This window comes from Schistocerca gregaria, chromosome 2 (assembly GCF_023897955.1).
Source record: "Schistocerca gregaria isolate iqSchGreg1 chromosome 2, iqSchGreg1.2, whole genome shotgun sequence".
NCBI classification, from domain to species: Eukaryota; Metazoa; Arthropoda; class Insecta; order Orthoptera; family Acrididae; genus Schistocerca; species Schistocerca gregaria.
This window is the reverse complement of record NC_064921.1, coordinates 715,766,618-715,780,548: the sequence shown is the minus strand read 5'-3', so window position 1 is coordinate 715,780,548 and position 13,931 is coordinate 715,766,618. Positions and strand designations below refer to the sequence as shown.

General features: G+C 46.5%; 8 non-coding genes across 8 annotated transcripts; 5 read left to right on the top strand and 3 right to left on the bottom strand.

Annotated features, from left to right (window-relative positions):
- Nucleotides 1–1,650: 1,650 nt before the first annotated feature.
- Nucleotides 1,651–1,723, bottom strand: Trnav-uac (transfer RNA valine (anticodon UAC)). The gene has a single exon. It is a non-coding gene; the product is annotated as a tRNA-Val (tRNA).
- A 221-nt stretch (nucleotides 1,724–1,944) lies between these two features.
- Trnap-cgg (transfer RNA proline (anticodon CGG)) lies at nucleotides 1,945–2,016 on the top strand. The gene has a single exon. It is a non-coding gene; the product is annotated as a tRNA-Pro (tRNA).
- A 6,745-nt stretch (nucleotides 2,017–8,761) lies between these two features.
- Trnav-uac (transfer RNA valine (anticodon UAC)) lies at nucleotides 8,762–8,834 on the bottom strand. The gene has a single exon. It is a non-coding gene; the product is annotated as a tRNA-Val (tRNA).
- A 221-nt stretch (nucleotides 8,835–9,055) lies between these two features.
- Trnap-cgg (transfer RNA proline (anticodon CGG)) lies at nucleotides 9,056–9,127 on the top strand. The gene has a single exon. It is a non-coding gene; the product is annotated as a tRNA-Pro (tRNA).
- A 1,765-nt stretch (nucleotides 9,128–10,892) lies between these two features.
- Trnap-ugg (transfer RNA proline (anticodon UGG)) lies at nucleotides 10,893–10,964 on the top strand. The gene has a single exon. It is a non-coding gene; the product is annotated as a tRNA-Pro (tRNA).
- Nucleotides 10,965–11,599: 635 nt separating this feature from the next.
- Nucleotides 11,600–11,672, bottom strand: Trnav-uac (transfer RNA valine (anticodon UAC)). Its single transcript has one exon. It is a non-coding gene; the product is annotated as a tRNA-Val (tRNA).
- Nucleotides 11,673–11,893: 221 nt separating this feature from the next.
- Trnap-cgg (transfer RNA proline (anticodon CGG)) lies at nucleotides 11,894–11,965 on the top strand. Its single transcript has one exon. It is a non-coding gene; the product is annotated as a tRNA-Pro (tRNA).
- Nucleotides 11,966–13,727: 1,762 nt separating this feature from the next.
- On the top strand, nucleotides 13,728–13,799 carry Trnap-ugg (transfer RNA proline (anticodon UGG)). Its single transcript has one exon. It is a non-coding gene; the product is annotated as a tRNA-Pro (tRNA).
- The last annotated feature ends 132 nt before the right edge of the window (nucleotides 13,800–13,931 follow it).

The following is a 13,931-nucleotide window of genomic DNA, read 5'->3' as shown; positions in this document are numbered from 1 at the left end:
ACCCACCCTTCGCTCTTCCCAGATTATCGTTGCTGCACGGAATGATTGTTAAAGCACCGACGGCTTCAGAGTTCGTCTTCTCCAACGTTTGCTTTTGCAGTACATTCCGCAATCTTTTCGTTATGAGTCGTCTGTTTCGGTTTCCCGATGTAGTTTTGCTCACACCTCGCGACTTCTCTTAACCCCGAGCCACCACTAGCAGAAAATTCCGCACTGCAGTCCGGTCAATCTGCAGAGCTCGATAAGAGCATCGCGGTCGTTCCTGAGCTAATGAAACGGCCGTGTCTGTAGTTGTTCCCAGATGTCTCCCACAGAAACGGCCTCCCGGACGCCTGCATTACAGGAGTACGCCCCTACTCCCAGCCATACAATTGCATTTGAAAGCAGAATAACATGAGCTACAGAGCAACTCCGACTTTTGTGTCTGACCTACTTTTAATGATACTGTGGTCGGTTTAGTTACTACTATCGCTGCTGGACGAAGCAGACCAGTTGAAAGCCACACGGTATTCTTGTAACGAACAGGTAATGGAAATTTAGGTAAAACGATATCAAAAAAAGTTGCGTGGTGGAGCGACACATACAGTTGGCTCTTCGTAGATGATCATTGCTGCACGGAATAATTCTTAAGGCACCGACGCCTTCAGGAGTCGTGTTTGGAAGTTTTGCTTGCAGTATATTCCGCTATCTTTTCGTTATGAGTTGGTGTTTCGGATTCCCGGTGTTCTTTTGTTTAGTGCATTTGCCTTCCCTTGATGCTAAGAAAGCACATGACGAAAGTGAAACACCACCGTCTGTTCATCTGCAGAGCGCGATGAAATTATTCACTCTACATTCATTGCCTTTAATATTCTTGCCATCAGTGGTGGGCGCTGCCTTCAGAAAGCGCTTTTCTTTCTGATTTACATGAAAGTTTGTGTTCCTCGGAGCTGGACTGCTTGGGATTACCTTCACTGCCACCGGCAAGTGGCTCGTTGGTCTAGGGGTATGATTCCTGCTTTGGGTGCAGGAGGTCCCGGGTTTTGACCGTGCTGAAGAGTAGGTGGAGCTCACCCACGTTTGTAGCTCTGCAATGAAGAACAGATGCGTGCCGCAGCACGCTGTGTGTGGCCCTACGGTCATGAAGGGACCGTTTGATATGGCAAGAATCTGATACCAGTAAATTACATAGGTCGATTTCTGTAGAAGAGCCGACAGTAATCTTGCATGCAACGGAAAACAAAGGTTGTCTTTGCAGAACGTGTGCACCGTGAGTGGAGACGAAGCTCAATCGTGGAGCAGTCTACCTTCATCTGATTAGCGACAACGTCAACCAAAGAGTGGGATACAAGACTGAGCGTAGTTAAGAGTTTCTCACTATTAGTTACGTTCACACTTCAACAGAGTTGTGACAAGGCGAGTGCAAAGAGATCAGGAAAGCCAGTATGAAGCGAACTTGAAGTAGTCTTGAAGAAATGGATACTAAATTTTGCAGGCCAGAATGGAGCTACGAGCGTTCTGAGTTACTGAATACCGGTGCACTATGGGAGCAAGAGCATTTGACAGTAAAATGAGGCGATATCGGTGTAGCACACGACATTTATTATCCCGCACACGCAGACGTGACGTTATCTCGGAAATGGAATCCGAAAACGGGTTTAAAAAAAGTCGTGCTTCCGCCCGGGATCGAACCGGGGACCTTCTGCGTGTAAAGCAGACGTGATAACCGCTACACCACGGAAACGACGGTTTTGCCGTTGTACTACCTGGAAAACCGTAGCTCCAACAGATTTTTCCTGCGTAAGCAAGGGCATCGGCTACGAGCTCCGTCCGATTCTAGAAGTTGCTATAGTAAAAGACAACGATAAAAACAATCAAACCGCAACAGCCAGGGAGAACGCTGGGTGAGCAGCAGCTCTGCACGGTGATACCAAGAACGGAGGCGATAGTCATGTGCATCGAGAAGGCTCGTTGGTCTAGGGGTATGATTCCTGCTTCGGGTGCAGGAGGTCCCGGGTTCAAATCCCGGACGAGCCCTTGCGTTTTGTGCAAACGTGTGGCGACTACCGGCATGCCGGCGGCTGTTCCGCGCATTTCCTGCCCTCCAGGTAAGCACAAAAACCAAGTAGCCGGTTCTGAAAGAGTTTCACGTATCATTTGAGCCATCTGCAGCCTGGTGGTTGGACGTTTGAAATTGATTTAAATGTTCACAGTAGAGATTGTAGCAAGTGTCTTGTTGAGTGCGACGAAAAAGTGATTACGCCCGGAATCGAAACGGAGACCTTCTGCCTGTTAGGCAGACGTGATAACCGCTACACCACGGAAACTGCTAAGCTCTGAGATCCACATGTGACACAACTTGCAGGACGATCACAACTTTGGCGTAAAAATCACTTTGCGGAAACGCACAATGCAGGTATTTCGCATTCGTACGCAACAATCGACAGCACCCTTGCCTGTCTGAATGCCACCACGAATAAGAGCCCAAGAAGTCGTCGGACAAGCTCGCGGCCGAGTCCTCGGTAGCATCAGCTACTCTTGCTTTCCGTACGAGCTACCGTCAATTCGCGCAGTCGCTATTGCATATGATGTCACCAAAAGCAATCACTTCGTTAGCGGCAAGGAGCCCGGGCCCAGCGGTAGCTCTACATGGAGGCACCAGCAGCCCCGACAGGCCGCCGCTGGCGCGCCGGCGCCCGGACCCGCGACCCCTAATGACGTTGCAGTCGATGTATTTCTTAATATCGCTTTTGGAAGAAGCAAGCCAGGTGTAAATCACACAGTATTTTACTGATGATCTGGAAACGCAAATTTAGAACAAGTAGAACATTATATAAAATTTGTTGTGTGGTCGAGCGGAACCCACCCTTCGCTCTTCCCAGATTATCGTTGCTGCACGGAATGATTGTTAAAGCACCGACGGCTTCAGAGTTCGTCTTCTCCAACGTTTGCTTTTGCAGTACATTCCGCAATCTTTTCGTTATGAGTCGTCTGTTTCGGTTTCCCGATGTAGTTTTGCTCACATCCCCCGACTTCTCTTAACCCCGAGCCACCACTAGCAGAAAATTCCGCACTGCAGTCCGGTCAATCTGCAGAGCTCGATAAGAGCATCGCGGTCGTTCCTGAGCTAATGAAACGGCCGTGTCTGTAGTTGTTCCCAGATGTCTCCCACAGAAACGGCCTCCCGGACGCCTGCATTACAGGAGTACGCCCCTACTCCCAGCCATACAATTGCATTTGAAAGCAGAATAACATGAGCTACAGAGCAACTCCGACTTTTGTGTCTGACCTACTTTTAATGATACTGTGGTCGGTTTAGTTACTACTATCGCTGCTGGACGAAGCAGACCAGTTGAAAGCCACACGGTATTCTTGTAACGAACAGGTAATGGAAATTTAGGTAAAACGATATCAAAAAAAGTTGCGTGGTGGAGCGACACATACAGTTGGCTCTTCGTAGATGATCATTGCTGCACGGAATAATTCTTAAGGCACCGACGCCTTCAGGAGTCGTGTTTGGAAGTTTTGCTTGCAGTATATTCCGCTATCTTTCCGTTATGAGTTGGTGTTTCGGATTCCCGGTGTTCTTTTGTTTAGTGCATTTGCCTTCCCTTGATGCTAAGAAAGCACATGACGAAAGTGAAACACCACCGTCTGTTCATCTGCAGAGCGCGATGAAATTATTCACTCTACATTCATTGCCTTTAATATTCTTTCCATCAGTGGTGGGCGCTGCCTTCAGAAAGCGCTTTTCTTTCTGATTTACATGAAAGTTTGTGTTCCTCGGAGCTGGACTGCTTGGGATTACCTTCACTGCCACCGGCAAGTGGCTCGTAGGGTTTTCAGGGCGTCCACCGCCGTACGCTAAAACCACAACCGAATCTTACTGTTTCTCGCACCCAAGCCAAACAAAAAGCGGACAAGTCGGACGTAAAATCACAGAAAAATATACGATATGAAATTGTCAGAGAAGGTGCTCCAGATGAGCCTCCTGACACACTCAATGTAGAACAGCCCCTCAGTACTAAGGCGCGGGATGACAATGGCAGACAAACTAACGTTTAGCGACCGTGTTACTAGGACTGCTACCAAGTTCTGAATGACTGTAGTTCTAAACCGGATTTCAGCATACCAAAAGTAGAACAGTTTTTTTTTTTTTTTTTTTTTTTTTTGACCAACTTTGTCCGTGGCCAATAGCAAGTTAGGGATGCAAGCATACTCTATCACAACGATCAATATAAATAAAATTCGAACCTCATTAAAGCTAGCTGCTCTCAAGGAATTTTTGTATGACTCTGGAACCGATATCGCTTTGCTACAGGAGGTTGTAACGACGGAATTTGTAATACCAGGATACACCGCAATTGTTAACGTATCTTGTGACACACATACAGGAACAGCGGTTCTGCTCAGGGAAGGGATTCCCGTATCTCAAGTGGAGCGGTTGGAATCTGGGAGGGCAATTAGTATTAACGTTTTAGGTACCACATTGATTAACTTATACGCGCCCTCAGGAAATAGTAATAGACAGGACAGGGCAGCATTTTATAAAGAAGAACTTATATATTTCTTACGTCGAAACCCAAACAGTTTTATAATGGGCGGTGATTTTAACTGCGTGTTAAATCGTAAAGATCAACAACCACATTTTAACGGTTCTTTAGAACTTAAACGCCTAGTAATCGACCTAAAACTAAAGGACGCATGGGAACTAAAATATCCAACGAAGGTTGAATATACGTATATAACACAGTCTTCGCGCAGTAGAATAGACAGAATCTATGTTTCCCAAAACTTGGAAAGATGTCTACTAAATTCAGAAATCGTACCTGTATATTTTAGTGACCACTGCAGTATGAAGGCGTGCGTTAATTTAGCTCCACAGCCGATTCAGATTTTTAGGAACCAGTGGCAGCTAAATGTTTCTCTCTTAAAAGAGCAAGATTTGGCAGACGCGGTATCGGATGCGTGGACCTTATGTCTGCGATCGATCGAGAGGCACCCCACAGTATTAGACTGGTGGCTTAAGGTTGCAAAGCCGAGACTGAGAAAAGTGTGTATCAGATACAGCAGAGAAAGAGCGTGGGAGTTAAAAAACAGTATGGAATTTTATTACAGTTTGTTGCGAGACCTCTATGAACAGGCAAACGTGTCAACCATTAGATTACAAGACATCAGACACACCAAAGCGAAATTACTCGCCATTAAACGACAACAGATGGAAGGTTTAAAACTGAAGTCAAAGGCGAAGTCGGTGGTAGATGATGAAACAACATCCTTATATCATCTGCTTCGGCATGCAAAGAATAGGCGACGCACTGTTATTAGTGAACTTAAAACCCCCAATGGGACAACACTGACGTCTCAGAAGGAGATTCTAAATGCAGTATACCAGTACTACTATGCATTATATTCCTCCAGCCCACCTCACGAGGGGTCTCTGCAAGAGTTTCTCAGTGTTTTATCCCCACAGTTGACAAGTTCTGAAAACGACGAAATCATTTCTGAAGTCAGTAACGAAGAGGTTCGTGAGACAATAACCAAGTCCCCGATGAATAAATCTGCTGGACCCGACGGACTCCCTGTAGAATTTTACAGAAAGTTCTGGTTTTTAATTGGTGACACGTTTACATGCATTGTCAATGAGATTTTTAACGAGCAGACGATACCTGCAGATTTTAAAGACAGCAAAATTGTACTTCTACCGAAAAACAAAGGGACGAAAAGTTTAAACAATTACCGCCCTATTTCACTTTTAAACTCTGACTACAAAATAGTATGCAGGATTTTAAAAAAGAGACTTTCCCCTCTGACCGACAAATTAATTAGTCAACATCAGTCATGTGCAGCAAATAGAAGTATTTTTAATACGATTTCTGAATATAGAGACATCATCGCCTTAGCATCGGTTTCTAATATCAAATGTGCTTTACTTTTTATAGATTTTACTAAGGCTTTCGACTCGGTGAATCACCGCTTCCTATTTGAGGTACTGACAAAAATGGGACTCGTCCACAAAACAGTTAATGTTATAAAAAACGTTGCTACTGGTCTGAACGCTAAATTAGCTGTCAACTGTCAGCTGACGCGGCAAATTCAAATAAACCGTGGCATCCCACAGGGAAGTCCATTATCTATGTTTTTGTTTGTTGTGTCGTTAGAGCCCTTTTTAAGAAGTGTTCATGAAAGGTTAAAGGGCATAACTATAACTGGCAGGAAAACTGTAGTGAGAGCCTATGCTGACGATGTTGGTGTCGTCATAAGAGGGCAAGATGATGTAATTCGACTAGGGGCCATTCTTCAAAACTACTGCCACGCATCGGGTGCGACAACAAACGAAAATAAAAGTACAATCCTGGGAATGCGGGGTGTTGAACGGATACAAATCGATTGGGCGAAGTCAGTTACCACACATAAAACCCTGGGGACAATCCTGACGGCATGTCCAATGAGGATGACAGCCCTCAATTGGAAAGAGGTTTTAACAAAGATTCAAGGGGGACTTATTGAGAACTCACAACGACTTATGAACCAGGTTCAGAGGGTCAGGTTCATTAACTTATGCATTCTCTCAAAGGCATTCTATATGGCACAAGTTTTTCCCTTGCCGAAGTTGATAGCTCAGAAAATAATGTCGAGGGTTGCAAATTTCTTATGGAAGGGGGAAATCTTCAGGGTTAACCTAAGAACTGCGACTTTACATCCTAGAAATGGAGGCCTCGGACTGGTGGACATACGCAATAAAGCTTCTGCGCTTTTCATAAAAAGGTCTTTAAACATATTTCACGCCAACCCCGGCAGTATTACTACACAATTGTTTAAATGTGTCCAACCAGAAAGCCTTCAACCACCGGCAGACGTACAAAAAATTAACCCCCGACTGCGATACGTTAGGATCTTATACACAGAATTGAGCTATGTTAACGAGAAACTCAGAACTTCACTGCACATTACAGCCAGAGATATCATGAGACAAAGACAACAATATGAAGGACAAAATAAAATTGCCACGAAATATATGAGTCACAACTGGGATGCAATTTGGGAGAATATTAGTTTTAACGGGCTCAATTCAGATGTGGTAACGGCATGGTACAAAGCCGTCAATAATATTGTCAGCACCAACGAGCGGCTTTATAAAATTGGGAAAGCTGAAACCCCCTTATGTCAGAAATGTAACCTAGTTGACACTGTGATTCATAGATTTACGTGTGCTGGAAATCTCAACAATTGGCATTGGCTCAGGAAAAGTCTTGCACTACTGCAACGAACGTCACCCAATTCCATTACTCCTATGGTGCTTTTCAGACCTGAAACTAAATATTACCCGAAAACCAAAAATAATGCAATACACTGGTTAATGGGACAGTTTGTCCATTACATTATCAATAAAATAGGTGGTGACGACGAAACGGAATTCAAGCTTTTTATGCAAATGGAGTACAGCAACATTCAGCAATATGCAGACCACAGGAAAATGTATGGAAACATGTTGATCATTTTATTCGAACGAATAGGTGTTGGTTAAAGCGCACAGTCTAGCACTAAATGTACTATTTTAGGGGTAATGAAGAAGTGAAGTATAAATCTACGTTCAAGATGAAGGAAATGCCTCTTCTTTTATCCATTCATGTTACGTCTGCCCCCAATAAGTGTCTCATAAATGCTCGCTGTATATTGCAGTATAATCACATGTTTCTTACTCGAATGTCTGTTGACTGAAAACTCGAATGACGGCTTTGCAATGGGATCTCACCCCCAGATGTCGTACAATCAGTGCTCCTTACCACAATAAAGAGAGCAGGCGAAAAATATACACGACTATACCCGCTTTTCTATAACAATTAAAATGCACTGAAGGAGCCATTCGGTGGGAGTGATGGTGGGGGCATCGTGGCCAGGCCTCGAGTTCTTTGACCCCTGCCCTCTTTGTCCCCGTCATGCGCCTCCTGATATGCATCCTTATAAAAAACAATAAAAAGCGGTCCAAGGCGCCAGACTAAAGGAAAAGTGGCTAGGATACCTGGCTTTAAAAAAATGAGAAACAAAAGTGGTTAAAAAAAAAAAAAAAAAAAAAAAAGTTGGTCTAGGGGTATGATTCCTGCTTTGGGTGCAGGAGGTCCCGGGTTCAAATCCCGGACGAGCCCTACCGTTTTGACCGTGCTGAAGAGTAGGTGGAGCTCACCCACGTTTGTAGCTCTGCAATGAAGAACAGATGCGTGCCGCAGCACGCTGTGTGTGGCCCTACGGTCATGAAGGGACCGTTTGATATGGCAAGAATCTGATACCAGTAAATTACATAGGTCGATTTCTGTAGAAGAGCCGACAGTAATCTTGCATGCAACGGAAAACAAAGGTTGTCTTTGCAGAACGTGTGCACCGTGAGTGGAGACGAAGCTCAATCGTGGAGCAGTCTACCTTCATCTGATTAGCGACAACGTCAACCAAAGAGTGGGATACAAGACTGAGCGTAGTTAAGAGTTTCTCACTATTAGTTACGTTCACACTTCAACAGAGTTGTGACAAGGCGAGTGCAAAGAGATCAGGAAAGCCAGTATGAAGCGAACTTGAAGTAGTCTTGAAGAAATGGATACTAAATTTTGCAGGCCAGAATGGAGCTACGAGCGTTCTGAGTTACTGAATACCGGTGCACTATGGGAGCAAGAGCATTTGACAGTAAAATGAGGCGATATCGGTGTAGCACACGACATTTATTATCCCGCACACGCAGACGTGACGTTATCTCGGAAATGGAATCCGAAAACGGGTTTAAAAAAAGTCGTGCTTCCGCCCGGGATCGAACCTGGGACCTTCTGCGTGTAAAGCAGACGTGATAACCGCTACACCACGGAAACGACGGTTTTGCCGTTGTACTACCTGGAAAACCGTAGCTCCAACAGATTTTTCCTGCGTAAGCAAGGGCATCGGCTACGAGCTCCGTCCGATTCTAGAAGTTGCTATAGTAAAAGACAACGATAAAAACAATCAAACCGCAACAGCCAGGGAGAACGCTGGGTGAGCAGCAGCTCTGCACGGTGATACCAAGAACGGAGGCGATAGTCATGTGCATCGAGAAGGCTCGTTGGTCTAGGGGTATGATTCCTGCTTCGGGTGCAGGAGATCCCGGGTTCAAATCCCGGACGAGCCCTTGCGTTTTGTGCAAACGTGTGGCGACTACCGGCATGCCGGCGGCTGTTCCGCGCATTTCCTGCCCTCCAGGTAAGCACAAAAACCAAGTAGCCGGTTCTGAAAGAGTTTCACGTATCATTTGAGCCATCTGCAGCCTGGTGGTTGGACGTTTGAAATTGATTTAAATGTTCACAGTAGAGATTGTAGCAAGTGTCTTGTTGAGTGCGACGAAAAAGTGATTACGCCCGGAATCGAAACGGAGACCTTCTGCCTGTTAGGCAGACGTGATAACCGCTACACCACGGAAACTGCTAAGCTCTGAGATCCACATGTGACACAACTTGCAGGACGATCACAACTTTGGCGTAAAAATCACTTTGCGGAAACGCACAATGCAGGTATTTCGCATTCGTACGCAACAATCGACAGCACCCTTGCCTGTCTGAATGCCACCACGAATAAGAGCCCAAGAAGTCGTCGGACAAGCTCGCGGCCGAGTCCTCGGTAGCATCAGCTACTCTTGCTTTCCGTACGAGCTACCGTCAATTCGCGCAGTCGCTATTGCATATGATGTCACCAAAAGCAATCACTTCGTTAGCGGCAAGGAGCCCGGGCCCAGCGGTAGCTCTACATGGAGGCACCAGCAGCCCCGACAGGCCGCCGCTGGCGCGCCGGCGCCCGGAACCGCGACCCCTAATGACGTTGCAGTCGATGTATTTCTTAATATCGCTTTTGGAAGAAGCAAGCCAGGTGTAAATCACACAGTATTTTACTGATGATCTGGAAACGCAAATTTAGAACAAGTAGAACATTATATAAAATTTGTTGTGTGGTCGAGCGGAACCCACCCTTCGCTCTTCCCAGATTATCGTTGCTGCACGGAATGATTGTTAAAGCACCGACGGCTTCAGAGTTCGTCTTCTCCAACGTTTGCTTTTGCAGTACATTCCGCAATCTTTTCGTTATGAGTCGTCTGTTTTGGTTTCCCGATGTAGTTTTGCTCACACCACCACTAGCAGAAAATTCCGCACTGCAGTCCGGTCAATCTGCAGAGCTCGATAAGAGCATCGCGGTCGTTCCTGAGCTAATGAAACGGCCGTGTCTGTAGTTGTTCCCAGATGTCTCCCACAGAAACGGCCTCCCGGACGCCTGCATTACAGGAGTACGCCCCTACTCCCAGCCATACAATTGCATTTGAAAGCAGAATAACATGAGCTACAGAGCAACTCGGACTTTTGTGTCTGACCTACTGTTAATGATACTGTGGTCGGTTTAGTTACTACTATCGCTGCTGGACGAAGCAGACCAGTTGAAAGCCACACGGTATTCTTGTAACGAACAGGTAATGGAATTTAGGTAAAACGATATCAAAAAAAGTTGCGTGGTGGAGCGACACATACAGTTGGCTCTTCGTAGATGATCATTGCTGCACGGAATAATTCTTAAGGCACCGACGCCTTCAGGAGTCGTGTTTGGAAGTTTTGCTTGCAGTATATTCCGCTATCTTTTCGTTATGAGTTGGTGTTTCGGATTCCCGGTGTTCTTTTGTTTAGTGCATTTGCCTTCCCTTGATGCTAAGAAAGCACATGACGAAAGTGAAACACCACCGTCTGTTCATCTGCAGAGCGCGATGAAATTATTCACTCTACATTCATTGCCTTTAATATTCTTTCCATCAGTGGTGGGCGCTGCCTTCAGAAAGCGCTTTTCTTTCTGATTTACATGAAAGTTTGTGTTCCTCGGAGCTGGACTGCTTGGGATTACCTTCACTGCCACCGGCAAGTGGCTCGTTGGTCTAGGGGTATGATTCCTGCTTTGGGTGCAGGAGGTCCCGGGTTCAAATCCCGGACGAGCCCTACCGTTTTGACCGTGCTGAAGAGTAGGTGGAGCTCACCCACGTTTGTAGCTCTGCAATGAAGAACAGATGCGTGCCGCAGCACGCTGTGTGTGGCCCTACGGTCATGAAGGGACCGTTTGATATGGCAAGAATCTGATACCAGTAAATTACATAGGTCGATTTCTGTAGAAGAGCCGACAGTAATCTTGCATGCAACGGAAAACAAAGGTTGTCTTTGCAGAACGTGTGCACCGTGAGTGGAGACGAAGCTCAATCGTGGAGCAGTCTACCTTCATCTGATTAGCGACAACGTCAACCAAAGAGTGGGATACAAGACTGAGCGTAGTTAAGAGTTTCTCACTATTAGTTACGTTCACACTTCAACAGAGTTGTGACAAGGCGAGTGCAAAGAGATCAGGAAAGCCAGTATGAAGCGAACTTGAAGTAGTCTTGAAGAAATGGATACTAAATTTTGCAGGCCAGAATGGAGCTACGAGCGTTCTGAGTTACTGAATACCGGTGCACTATGGGAGCAAGAGCATTTGACAGTAAAATGAGGCGATATCGGTGTAGCACACGACATTTATTATCCCGCACACGCAGACGTGACGTTATCTCGGAAATGGAATCCGAAAACGGGTTTAAAAAAAGTCGTGCTTCCGCCCGGGATCGAACCGGGGACCTTTTGCGTGTAAAGCAGACGTGATAACCGCTACACCACGGAAACGACGGTTTTGCCGTTGTACTACCTGGAAACCCGTAGCTCCAACAGATTTTTCCTGCGTAAGCAAGGGCATCGGCTACGAGCTCCGTCCGATTCTAGAAGTTGCTATAGTAAAAGACAACGATAAAAACAATCAAACCGCAACAGCCAGGGAGAACGCTGGGTGAGCAGCAGCTCTGCACGGTGATACCAAGAACGGAGGCGATAGTCATGTGCATCGAGAAGGCTCGTTGGTCTAGGGGTATGATTCCTGCTTCGGGTGCAGGAGGTCCCGGGTTCAAATCCCGGACGAGCCCTTGCGTTTTGTGCAAACGTGTGGCGACTACCGGCATGCCGGCGGCTGTTCCGCGCATTTCCTGCCCTCCAGGTAAGCACAAAAACCAAGTAGCCGGTTCTGAAAGAGTTTCACGTATCATTTGAGCCATCTGCAGCCTGGTGGTTGGACGTTTGAAATTGATTTAAATGTTCATAGTAGAGATTGTAGCAAGTGTCTTGTTGAGTGCGACGAAAAAGTGATTACGCCCGGAATCGAAACGGAGACCTTCTGCCTGTTAGGCAGACGTGATAACCGCTACACCACGGAAACTGCTAAGCTCTGAGATCCACATGTGACACAACTTGCAGGACGATCACAACTTTGGCGTAAAAATCACTTTGCGGAAACGCAACAATCGACAGCACCCTTGCCTGTCTGAATGCCACCACGAGTAAGAGCCCAAGAAGTCGTCGGACAAGCTCGCGGCCGAGTCCTCGGTAGCATCAGCTACTCTTGCTTTCCGTACGAGCTACCGTCAATTCGCGCAGTCGCTATTGCATATGATGTCACCAAAAGCAATCACTTCGTTAGCGGCAAGGAGCCCGGGCCCAGCGGTAGCTCTACATGGAGGCACCAGCAGCCCCGACAGGCCGCCGCTGGCGCGCCGGCGCCCGGACCCGCGACCCCTAATGACGTTGCAGTCGATGTATTTCTTAATATCGCTTTTGGAAGAAGCAAGCCAGGTGTAAATCACACAGTATTTTACTGATGATCTGGAAACGCAAATTTAGAACAAGTAGAACATTATATAATATTTGTTGTGTGGTCGAGCGGAACCCACCCTTCGCTCTTCCCAGATTATCGTTGCTGCACGGAATGATTGTTAAAGCACCGACGGCTTCAGAGTTCGTCTTCTCCAACGTTTGCTTTTGCAGTACATCTCGCAATCTTTTCGTTATGAGTCGTCTGTTCGGTTTCCCGATGTAGTTTTGCTCACAGCTCCCGACTTCTCTTAACCCCGAGCCACCACTAGCAGAAAATTCCGCACTGCAGTCCGGTCAATCTGCAGAGCTCGATAAGAGCATCGCGGTCGTTCCTGAGCTAATGAAACGGCCGTGTCTGTAGTTGTTCCCAGATGTCTCCCACAGAAACGGCCTCCCGGACGCCTGCATTACAGGAGTACGCCCCTACTCCCAGCCATACAATTGCATTTGAAAGCAGAATAACATGAGCTACAGAGCAACTCCGACTTTTGTGTCTGACCTACTTTTAATGATACTGTGGTCGGTTTAGTTACTACTATCGCTGCTGGACGAAGCAGACCAGTTGAAAGCCACACGGTATTCTTGTAACGAACAGGTAATGGAAATTTAGGTAAAACGATATCAAAAAAAGTTGCGTGGTGGAGCGACACATACAGTTGGCTCTTCGTAGATGATCATTGCTGCACGGAATAATTCTTAAGGCACCGACGCCTTCAGGAGTCGTGTTTGGAAGTTTTGCTTGCAGTATATTCCGCTATCTTTTCGTTATGAGTTGGTGTTTCGGATTCCCGGTGTTCTTTTGTTTAGTGCATTTGCCTTCCCTTGATGCTAAGAAAGCACATGACGAAAGTGAAACACCACCGTCTGTTCATCTGCAGAGCGCGATGAAATTATTCACTCTACATTCATTGCCTTTAATATTCTTTCCATCAGTGGTGGGCGCTGCCTTCAGAAAGCGCTTTTCTTTCTGATTTACATGAAAGTTTGTGTTCCTCGGAGCTGGACTGCTTGGGATTACCTTCACTGCCACCGGCAAGTCGCTCGTTGGTCTAGGGGTATGATTCCTGCTTTGGGTGCAGGAGGTCCCGGATTCAAATCCCGGACGAGCGCTACCGTTTTGACCGTGCTGAAGAGTAGGTGGAGCTCACCCACGTTTGTAGCTCTGCAATGAAGAACAGATGCGTGCCGCAGCACGCTGTGTGTGGCCCTACGGTCATGAAGGGACCGTTTGATATGGCAAGA